This window comes from Pyrus communis, chromosome 17, assembly GCF_041283825.1.
Source record: "Pyrus communis isolate YQ-2024b chromosome 17, ASM4128382v1, whole genome shotgun sequence".
Taxonomy (NCBI): domain Eukaryota; kingdom Viridiplantae; phylum Streptophyta; class Magnoliopsida; order Rosales; family Rosaceae; genus Pyrus; species Pyrus communis.
This window is the reverse complement of record NC_142581.1, coordinates 17,469,938-17,481,369: the sequence shown is the minus strand read 5'-3', so window position 1 is coordinate 17,481,369 and position 11,432 is coordinate 17,469,938. Positions and strand designations below refer to the sequence as shown.

General features: G+C 38.8%; 1 non-coding gene across 1 annotated transcript; it reads right to left on the bottom strand.

Moving 5' to 3' along the window:
• Window positions 1-2,589: 2,589 nt before the first annotated feature.
• On the bottom strand, window positions 2,590-2,695 carry LOC137709596 (small nucleolar RNA R71). The gene has a single exon (XR_011064888.2). It is a non-coding gene; the product is annotated as a small nucleolar RNA R71 (small nucleolar RNA).
• Window positions 2,696-11,432: the final 8,737 nt, after the last annotated feature.

The following is an 11,432-nucleotide window of genomic DNA, read 5'->3' as shown; positions in this document are numbered from 1 at the left end:
AAGTCTTTAAATTTGTTTGTTTTTACTTTAAATTCGTCAAAAACCCAATCCCCCTTATTTTGTTATGTCAAATTAGCTAGAATTTGTCCAACTTGTGTTTTTAAAGTGTTTTGAGTCAAAGTTAAGTTAAAATTCGTCCAAATCACCCTTTAGAGTCTAGTTTGAGTCTATTTGATTGTTTTGTGATGTTTTGAGTCTTTTTAGTTTATTTTGAGTCATATAAGTCTAGTTAAGTGTTTTTAAGCCTAGTTTTGTGTTTTTGAGTCAGTTTTAAATAGATTAGCAATCCCTCCTAATCCCCGGCCTAGAATGATCCCTACTTACATCTTTACTACAATTGTCAATAAGAGGGTTTAATTTAAGTGCTAGTTTATAACACATCACCCCTGATAGTGGTAAGCACCACCATATCCTATTGGCGTGTAGGCACTAGGCCCTGCAATTTGCTGTGGAGGAACTGCAAGTGATAAAGTAGGGGGTTGAGGTTTCTGCTAATTTTGCGGGTAGTTCCTAGCTCTATGCCTCATCTGTATGTGAAGCTTCCATTACTTCCTTGCCTACATTCACCAAAATGATGGTTATTACATCTGCAACAGAGCGGAGTAGGGTTCCTCTGATTCTAAAAGCAAGATCCACCTATGAACTTGTCGCATTTCCATGGCGTATTGGAGTTTGAACCACCACTTGATGATCCCGAACTATTACCACTACGCTTGAAATTTTGGGTCTTTCTAGGGCTAAAGGAAGACTGCCCCCTGTTATTCCTCCAAGCATTACTGTTATCTTCCTCATCATCATCATCATCGGGAGCATTCTGTGAATCTTCAACCCGAAGCAAAACCTTGAAGAATTCTTGATAGGTAGAACAGGGAGTCGAAGTCGCCATAGAACGCAACTGCTTGCGAGTCCACTTCTTAAAATGACGAAGCATTTTACTGGGATTCTCAGCGATCTCAGGACAATACCATGGTACAGCTTCCAGACGTAAGAACCAAGTCGATGTCTCGACCCATCTTTCTTCTGGAAGATTTCCACGTCGTTGCATAACTCGAAAAGGTCTCTCAATATGATTGAGCCAAAGTTCAGATTTCTATGGTCTTTCATTACCAAAGAAATTATTGATCTGTAAATGGGACACTGTCTCCAAAGTAATCATTTAAGGAGGACAAAGTGAGGACTGAATAGCTGTTAAGATGATATTTTACACATATTTTGTACCTTTTTTGTCTATAATTATGACCATGTATTAAATTGTTGAGTTTAATGCACTTTGTGTATGTATTGTAGGAACTACGGTTTTGAGAATAAGAGATGGGATTAAATGCCTAAATACAAGAAAACCTAACGATTGCCAAATTAGACTGTGGTATTTTTTTGGGCTGGAAAAATAAGAGACAAATTAGGAAGTTGGACCAGTCAAAGCTTTAATTAGTTGGCCCAATGGAATGGACTTATGCAAGATAGTCCAAGGAAGCTGCGGCAGAAATAAAAGAAGAGGTGGGGGATTTTAAAGAAAGGCAGACTAGTGGAAAATATAAAAGGGGGAGAACCCAGCGCCGCAAGAAGAAAAGGAAGATTGAAAGCCGAATCGGGGTGTGCCGCAAGGAAAGAAAGTTGCAGATTTCCATGGCATACATGCACACAAATACAAAATTGGAGTTTTGGATTTCATTTATGTCATCGAATTCATCCATGTTTATCATTAGTTTGATCATGAACTAAGTCATTTTGCTAGGACTAGGGTGTACTCTTATTATGAACATATACTTTTCGTTATTTTATATTAATCTCAGTTGTTTTCCATGTTGAGTGATTGTTATCGTGCTTTGTTGTAATCAAATAACTGGCCATTATTTGTGTGAAGAACTAAATTGTGACTGACAGGTTAAGTTTAGTAGATTGCTTCTCATAACAATTACCATGAATTACATAATTAAGTAGACATACTGGTTAAGATTTATGTAGTATCGTGTAATTATCCATTAAGCGTAAAGGGTTTCTATTATCTATATTTGTGGCTAGCCATAACATGGGTAGATAGTTAGAAATACGATTAGTATATTCTGACAAGAAATATTGACGAATCAAGGGATAATTGCCAACAACATGGGAATAATTTGATGTTAATATGAATAATGGGATTAGATGGGATTGAGAATGAGGAACCTGATGTCCTAGTGCTTCCACATATTAATCTTTTATAATTCATTCCCTTTTACTTCGTGTTCGATCAATTGTTATTTTTACTTTCATTTCGTTTTTCTACATATTTGAATTTGTCAACGTAATCTTTCTTTTATTTAAGTTTAGTTTGAATTGAAGAATATCCACTTTAATTTGATGCCTTCTTTTCATGGCATGAACACTGAAGATCCATTGGCACATGTTGGAGATATCTTCAATATGTTGTCAAAAATGGCATTGGTAGAAGGAGTCACCGAGGAACATCTCAGGATGAAGGTCTTTCCGTGCTCTATGAAAGACAAAATGAAGACCTGGTTGAATTCTTTAAGGCCTAGAACCTTGACAAGTTGGAATGATATTCAGAATAAATTTGTGGAGAAATTCTTTTCGACTCAGAAGATTGATACCCTTAGAGATAATATCATCCAGTTCACTAACATACAGATGAGACTTTTTCTGAGGTGTGGGAGAGATTAAATAGTTTGTTGATTCAGTGTCCGCACCATGGTTTGCCTACTCTAGTTCTCATGTGGATATTTTATAAGGGATTAATAGTTTCAAGCAAAAGCTGCAGTGAACAACTATGCAGGGGGATCAATTAAGAACAAGACATCAGCCGAATGTCAAGCACTTTTTGATACTCTAGCACTCGAAACGCAACATTCTGAAGCAAGAGGAAGACGTTCAGGAGTTTTTGAGATTAATAATTTTAGTGATTTTGTTTCAAAGGCACAAGTCGATACAATTGCTAGTAAACTGGGCACTTTGCTTTATATGAATGGGAAAGCACCAGTTCAAGAGGTTTGTTCCATATGTGCAGTTCCTGGTCATACCACAGTTGGTTGTTCGTATGGAGTTTATTTTCCAGAATTTGTTCAAGAGCAAGTGAACATGGTGAATGCTTATAGACGTCCTGGTAACGATCCGTACTCCAACACTTATAATGAAGGATGGAGAAGACAAACTAAAAAACAACTTTTTGGTTACATTCAAAGTAAAAAAAACAATTGAAGTAGCACAAAATTAGCTTGAAAACAATAATAAATTACCGAAGATCATAACATTATGCACTTGCAAACCCATCAACATAAATTGAATTTATCAGTTCAAGATATTATAAATAAAAAAATTACAACTTCATAACCAAGCAAGGCAATGGACAAAACCCACAAAGGATCCCAAAACCTCTAAGAATTCCGAAATTTTTCGTTTTTCGGTGTATCGAAACAGAACTAAAAGGCGTGATGTAATCAATTTAAAAAATCTCAAGAATCCACAGATCATTACAAAACCAAATTCATCGTTAAGGTTAAGTGTGACATCCCACATCGCCCAGGGGAGTGATCCTTATATGTTTATTCCCATCCCTACCTAGCACGAGGCCTTTTGGGAGCTCATTGGCTTCGGGTTCTGTAAGAACTTCGAAGTTAAGCGAGAAAGGGGCTAGAGCAATCCCATGATGGGTGACCCACTGGGAAGTTGCTTGTGAGTTCCCAAAAAACAAAACCGTGAGGGAATGGTAAGCCCAAAGCGGACAATATCGTGCTACGGTAGTGGAGCGGGCCCGGGAAGTGATCCGCCCCGGGCCGGGATGTGACATTAAGAGCAATCAAATAACACAATAACAAAACGGAAAAAAAAAAAAATTTAGGACCATAAGGTTTGGGCTTTTTAGCTCTTTCTCCCAGCCCATGCTTGTTAGCCTTCAACTAAGTTTTGCTCAAGGCCCAACCTATTTGGTGTTAGGGTTCCCTTTTCAGATTGAATATAAATAATGTGTTGTAATCTGCAAAAGGCATGATGAATGAAATTGACTCTTCTTTCCTTTTATGTCTCTATGATGTGATAGAAATTAACACACAAATTAAACCTTTTTTAGACAATTGTAGAATACATAAGTAGGGATCGTTCTAAGCCGGGGATTAGAATGGATGCTAATCAACACAAACTAGACTTTAAAACACAAAACTAGACTCTAATGACTCACAACTGACCAAATTAACTCAAAACAGCACACAATAAAGTTATCAACTCAAAACAGGAACTAAAGGGTGATTTGGACGAATTCTAGACTTAACTTGACTCAAAATACTAATGGGAACATGTTTGAACGAATTTTAAAACTAAACTAAAATGACACAATGATGGGGGCTTGGTTTGGACGAAATTTAAAACTAAAACTAAGTAACTTGCAAAAAACAAACTAATTGATACTAAATTGAGGTGAATGAAGGGGGTGAAAGGCTAGCTAGAGGGTCCTTCTCCACACATGACACATATGCATACAAATCCATTTCCAGTTATTCTTCCTATAAACCATGAATGGCAATGCCCCAAGTTAACCGTGAATTGCACAAATTAACTCTCAGATTTTCCTAAATTCATTGAATTGGACTTAGCAACGCAACCAAATTATTCTTATCAAGTTCCCTATATGAACTGCATAATAAAGATACATATCAAAGATCATTAAGTTCTGTGAAAATCATAAGCATTGACATGGCATTCGTAACTACGAACTGCATGATACTCCTGCTAGGAATATACTTAACGCGATTGTGACTAGCAACCTCCACTACTTGTAAATATAAGTTCATAATTATTAGGTGAAACTCCCTTATATTTTAGCATCAAATTCATGCATGCAAACTAAGTAGGCCCCCTTAATTAACACATAAGAATAAGTTATCAATCAAATAGTTAAGTAAATTGCATTCACGATTTATGAAACAATAACTGGATGTAATCAATTCATATCACATATATGTTCATGGCTTTGAATTCACCTCTAGCTAAAATGAAATTAGTTCATCATGTTCATCATAATTGAAAACCAAATTAAAATAAACATTGAACTATAAGGATAGAATACACCTAAAAACGCTCCAGCAATCCAAAGGTCTTGAATGGCAGGCACAGCTCCAAGCTTCTTCTTCTGCTTCCTTGAAAAGCTATGGCACAAGTGTGTTTTTTCTGATTTTTAGGCTCTTGTGTGTGGTGATCTGAATGGTGCGGCATTGTGGTGTATTTATAGGCTAAGGGCACACGGCACAAGGTAGCTTTGGAGAAGGATTTGGCACTCCAAAGTTTGTGTTGGAAAAGGATTGCACATCATAAATCAACAAGGACAAGGGATAAGGTATGTGGCACCCTTTTAGGAAAAGGTAAGGCTTTCTAGAAATCAAGTTTTTAGATGTCCTAATATGAAAATAACTCCCCCTTGCAGCTGGAATTTAGGTACAATAGGATTAGGATAAGGTTAAGATAAGATAAGATAAGGTTTTGGTTAATGTTCCTCTCTTTAGCTGATTCCTTATCTTCTATGTCTTGAATTATTTTCTTCAACTCTTTAGCACATTCCTAGCCTCTTTTGATCTTCAAAAACGCCCATCCACCTCCCTCCATGCATGTGTTATCCATTCCAGGCCAAAAACTGCTCTAAAATGATCCAAATTGCCTTTTCGTGCCACTTTTTCCATTTGAACCTACAAACATACGAAAATAGCTTAAAACACTCTAATAAATATAAACTAACTGAGTAAAAGCAAGGAAATAGGCTAGGCTAACAAAGTCGCATAAATATGCTCCTTTCACTTTGTTTTTCTTCTCTCCTTTATAATTTCTGCACTGTTCTGTCAATTCCTGTCTTTCTCTGTTTGTGGACCAATTAGGTGTACCAATTGGTATCAGAGCCCGTTGCTCAATGGGCAAGAACACCCAGTCATCCACCTCTTCAGATTCGGACACAATTGATAGGAGCATATTTATGCGACTTTGTTATCTTATTTCATTGCATTTACTTCATTAATTTCTATTTATTTTGGTAATTTATGTTATTTTCGTATTATTGTAGGTCCAATTGGTAAAAATGACAATAAATGGCCAAATGGAGCAATTTGGAGCAGTTTTGGACTTGGATTGGATAGCACACGTGGAGAGCATATGGGCTAGACGTTTTTGGTGTTTAAATGGTGCTAAACATGTGCTAAGATCTGGAGGAATCAAAGTTGAAGCTTGGAAGACAAGGAAATACACAATCTTATCCAACGTTATCCAAACTTATCTCATCTTATCCACTCTTATCTTATCTTATCTAATCTTATCCAACATTATCTCATCTTATTTCCAGCAGCAAAAGGAATCCTTATCACATTCTAAATAATTCCCATCTCATTCTAGGAGTCCTAAGATAATTCAAACACCCTAATCCATTTTTCTCCTTGGATTCAGCCGTGCCCTTTGCCCTATATAAACAAGTTGTGCCGCAAATATCAAGGGGGAGAGATTGTGCCGTAACCTGCCATTCAACCATTGGAGTTTTCAGAGTTCTTTCTATCCTTGTTTAGTTTTAATGTTTATTTTAGATTGTTTTTCAGTTATGTTGAACATGTGTAACTAAATTTCTTTTTAGCTAGAGGTGAATTCGAAGCCATGATCATATGTTTTATATAGATTGATTACATCCAGTTATTGTTTCATAAAATATGAATGCGATTTACTTATTTGTTTTATAGAAAACTTATCCTTGTATGTTTATTAAGGATGCATACTTAGTTTGCATGCGGGGATTTGATGCAAGAATATAAGGGAATTTCACCTAATCGTTATGAACTTATATTTGCAACTAGTAAAAGTCACTAGTCATGATTGAGTTAAGTAAATTTTTGGCAGGAGTATCATGCTTTTCATAGTTACGAATGCTTTGTCAATGCTTATGATTTTCACAAAACTTAATGATCTTTGAGATGTATCTCTATCATGTTTTTCATAGTTAGGGAACTTGAGAAGAATAATTTGGTTGCGTCGCTAAGTCGAATTCAATGAACCTAGGAAAATCTGAGAGTTAATTTGTGCAGTTCACAGTTCATTTGGGGCACTGTCATTCATGGTTTATAGAAATAATAACTGGAAATCGATTCGTATGCATATGTTTCATGTGTGGAGAACAATACTCTAGCTAGCCTTTCACCTATATCTCATACAAGACCTAATTCGTTTGCTGCAATTTACTTTATTTTTATTAAAATTCGTCCAAAAATCCCCCCCATTCATTGTTTTGTTTTTAGTTTAATTTAGTTTTCAATTTTATAAGTTTAATTTGTGTTGATTAACATCACTTATAATCCCCAGAATCGAACAATCCTTACTTACTCATACTACGATTGCATAATTTATAGGGTTTAATTTGCATGTTAGTTTTTACCACATCAACGATCGCCACCGCCATGGACTTTCGCCATAAGCACCTCTGCTCTAAGGTGAAGGGCTTCTGTGATTCCTTTGCAGCTCTTGAAAGCCAGCACACTAACCTCCGGAAATCATTCGACAGTATGAATAGCTCAACCTCGGCTTTCCAAAATGCAATGTTATCCCAGCTCGCAGCTTTTCAGTCCTTGATGCTCGAAGAACTCTGTCAACTAAAGTCGGGCCTCCCCTTGGCCCAACCCACTACTTCACCCATCTCAACCCCAACCCCAACCCCGGTGAATAGTCGACCCTTCACAACCACTCCCACAACTTCATTCTGCTCCCTGTTCTCACCCCCAACCCACCATTTTTGGGTCTGGCTCTCTCTAACCCCCCCTTCACCAAGTCTGGCTCCTTACCCCTTTTTTGGCATCAACATGCACCACCTCATCCCCCACAACCATCACCAGCCGCCCAACCCATTCCCAACACCACACCACAGCTTCTTCAAATTTTCCCCAAACCCCAACTCTCTTATACCCATCCACCCATATTCCTTTTATATACTTCCCTCCACAGTGCTATTTCCAATGACTCCCAACCCATATCACCAACCTTTCAATTTTAAGGCCATTAAAATAGAATTACCTCGATTTAATGGGGATGATCCTTATGGGTGGCTAATAATGGCATAAAGGTACCTAGACTACTATAAGGTACTACCACATTAGTGGGTTCTAGTAGCAACTTGTAACTTTGGGGCTGATGCCTCTATTTGGATGTGTGGCTTCGAACAGCGCTATGGCTGAGATAACTAGAGTCTCTTCATTGATTTATTACTTCAGAGATTTGGGGGAGGGAGTGATCGAGCAAATATCGAATCACAACTCACTCATATCCAATAGAGAAGCTCAGTCGATGATTACATAGTTGAGTTCACAAAACTTTCTTGCCGAGTGATTGATTGGACTGAAAACCAACTAAAACATGTTTTCCTTGGTGGCCTATGTGATGATATCCATCATGATGTCCTCACTCTCAAACCTGAATCTCTTCACCAAGCCCAGAAATTATCTAAAATTTTTTAAACAAAAAACTAAGCTGAACGCTCATTCCGCCTTAGCTTTTCTCGCCAAGTCAAATCCCCATCTTCTTCCCGACCCTACTTTCCCACCACCACCTTCCCAGGCAACTTCCCTTCCCCACAAACCCATAACCCCAATGTTGCCTCCAAACACCTAACCCTTGCTGAGGTCCAAGAAAAAATACGAAAGAAAGAGTGCTTCCATTTCACCGAACCCCATGTTCCTGGACACAAATGTAAAACCCCTATGATTGTGTTGTTGGACATTGAGAACCTAGATGATGATCACACTAAATTCCATGATTGCAATGCCGAGGAAAAACCCCCCATTGACCCCCTTTGCCACATGTTGGAGTTATTCTCCATTCTGGGATGCAATATTGGCCTTCCTATGCGTTTGACTGGCTCAATTAACTCAACACCTATTAGGGTCTTAATCTATTATGGAGCTGCTTGCAACTTGCTGCGGGTTGACGTAGCACAGCAGTTGGCCTTGCCTATTGAGTAGATCACCCCCGTGCCATTTACAACAACATCAGATAACCGAATCACAGCCAACATGCGGGTCCATAATGTGACCATAAAGCTCCAAAACTACACCATTACTGGATCATTTCTCTTATTCAACATACCTGGCTATGATTTAATATTGGGAGCTGAATGGCTTGAATCTCTCAGCTATATAGGATGGCATTTCAAACACAAAACAATGCTCTTCATGGTGCAAGGCACGACCTACACCCTCCAAGGCCTTATTACAGCCCAACCAACAATTCATCATTGCCAATCAACCCAATATACCTATTCCTATACCCCACCACCACTCATACCCAATTCTCTCACAGAAAGCCCACTTTCCCCACCGCCCACCTACCCCACCGACACCCACATCTCCCTACCACCTAATACACATCCTGCAATTACCTCCCTCATGTCCCAATACTCTAACCTTTTCACTCTTCCCTTCGGCCTACCCTCACCATTCCAAATTGATCACAAGATCCCCTTGATACCCAACACCAAAGCCATAAATGTCTGCCCATATCGTTATCCACATTCACAGAAAGCAGAAATTGAAAGACAAGTGGAGGAGTTGCTTAATTCTAGTGTCATTCACAATAGCAACAGTCCATTTTCTTCACCTATTCTCTTGGTCAAAAAGAAAGAAGAGTCATGGCGCCTTTGTATTAATTACAGGGCACTTAACACTGCCATCATCAAGGAACATTTTCCAATACCTATGGTAGATGAATTGCTAGATGAGCTACATGGTGCATCCATTTTTTCCAAGCTTGACCTCCAATCCGGCTATCACTAGATACGCATGTGCATAGAAGACATCGCCAAGATGGCCTTCCATACACACGATGGACACTTTAAATTCATGGTAATGACGTTTGGCCTATCAAATGCCCCATCTACTTTTCACGCTCTAATGGATTCAACCTTTCATCTGTACTTATGTAAGTTTATCTTAGTTTTTTTTTTTTTTTTTAATGATATACTAGTGTATAATCCTTCTTTGAACACTGACATCTCCCATTTAGAGCTTGTTTTCCAAATTCTATCAACACACAACTTGAAAGTGAAGCTCAGCAAATGCTCATTTGGCCAACATAAAATTGATTACTTGGGCCACTCCATCTTGGGTTAAGGTGTTTCGGTGGACACTTCAACAATTCAGGCAATCATCGATTGACCCTGCCTAACTTGCATCAAAAGCCTTCGAGGATTTTTGGGGTTGGCCGGTTATTACCATAAGTTTGTCAGACATTACGGGTTGATAACAAAGCCCTTAACAACCATGTTGTAGCAGGGCAATTTCTCTTGGTCCCTAGAATCCGTTGTTGCCTTTGAGAAACTTAAACAGGCCTTGGCATCCACTCCAGTTTTGGCTCTTCCAGATTTCACCAACACATTTGTTGTGAAAACCGACGTATCAAACATCGGCATAGGAGTAGTTTATGTCAGGAGGGCCACCCAATTTCTTACCTTAGCAAAGCTTTATCAGGACGAAATCTTGCTCTCTCCACTTATGAAAAAGAGCTATTAACTATTGTCTTTACCGTCCAGCATTGGAGACCTTATTTGGTAGGTCAACAATTTCGAATTGTTACAGATCACAAGCCAATCAAGTACTTCCTCGAGCAACGAATCACAACCCCACATCAACAGAAATGGCTTGTCAAACTTTTGGGGTATAACTATTCGGTGGAATACAGATTGAGGTCTCAAAATAGCACTCCAGAGCTCTTTCACGCCAAGCCGAGTCAATGCCACTTATGGGACTCTCCTCTCCCATCTTTGAATGTATCCCTACCTTCCAACAATCATATGCCACAGACCATTCTATTAAAGATGTTTGGCCTGCATTGTTGACATCCCCGGATACAACCACTCACGACTTTTCAATCCTTAATGGAGTCCTATATTACAAGAGAAGAATTTTCGTTGCTTCTACATCACACTGGCGCTCAAAAATACTCGAAGAATTTTAGTCTTCCCTACAGAGTGGCCACTCTGGGTTCCTTCGGACCTATCACCGAGCTAAACGTAGCTTCTTTTGGCCCGGCATATGGCGAGACGTCAAGACATTTGTTGCCCACTGCACCGAATGCCAGCAACAAAATCACGAAACCATCCACCCACTTGGTCTCTTGTAGCCATTACCAATTCCAACTGGCATTTGGCAGGATATTATTGCCCTTGATTTCATCGACGGGTTGCCTTCATCCAATGGTTACACAGTTATCTTGGTAGTGGTGGATCGCTTAACCAAATATGGTCACTTCATTCCCATCAAACATCCATACACTTCAGCTTCCATTGCGGACACCTTCATCAAGGAAATTTTTCGTTTACATGGCCTGCCCAAATCCATAGTGTTTGATCGTGACCCAACGTTTCTCAGTAACTTCTAGAAAGAATTTTTCAAACACCAAGGTAGCAAACTCTGCCATAGTTCGGTATACCACCC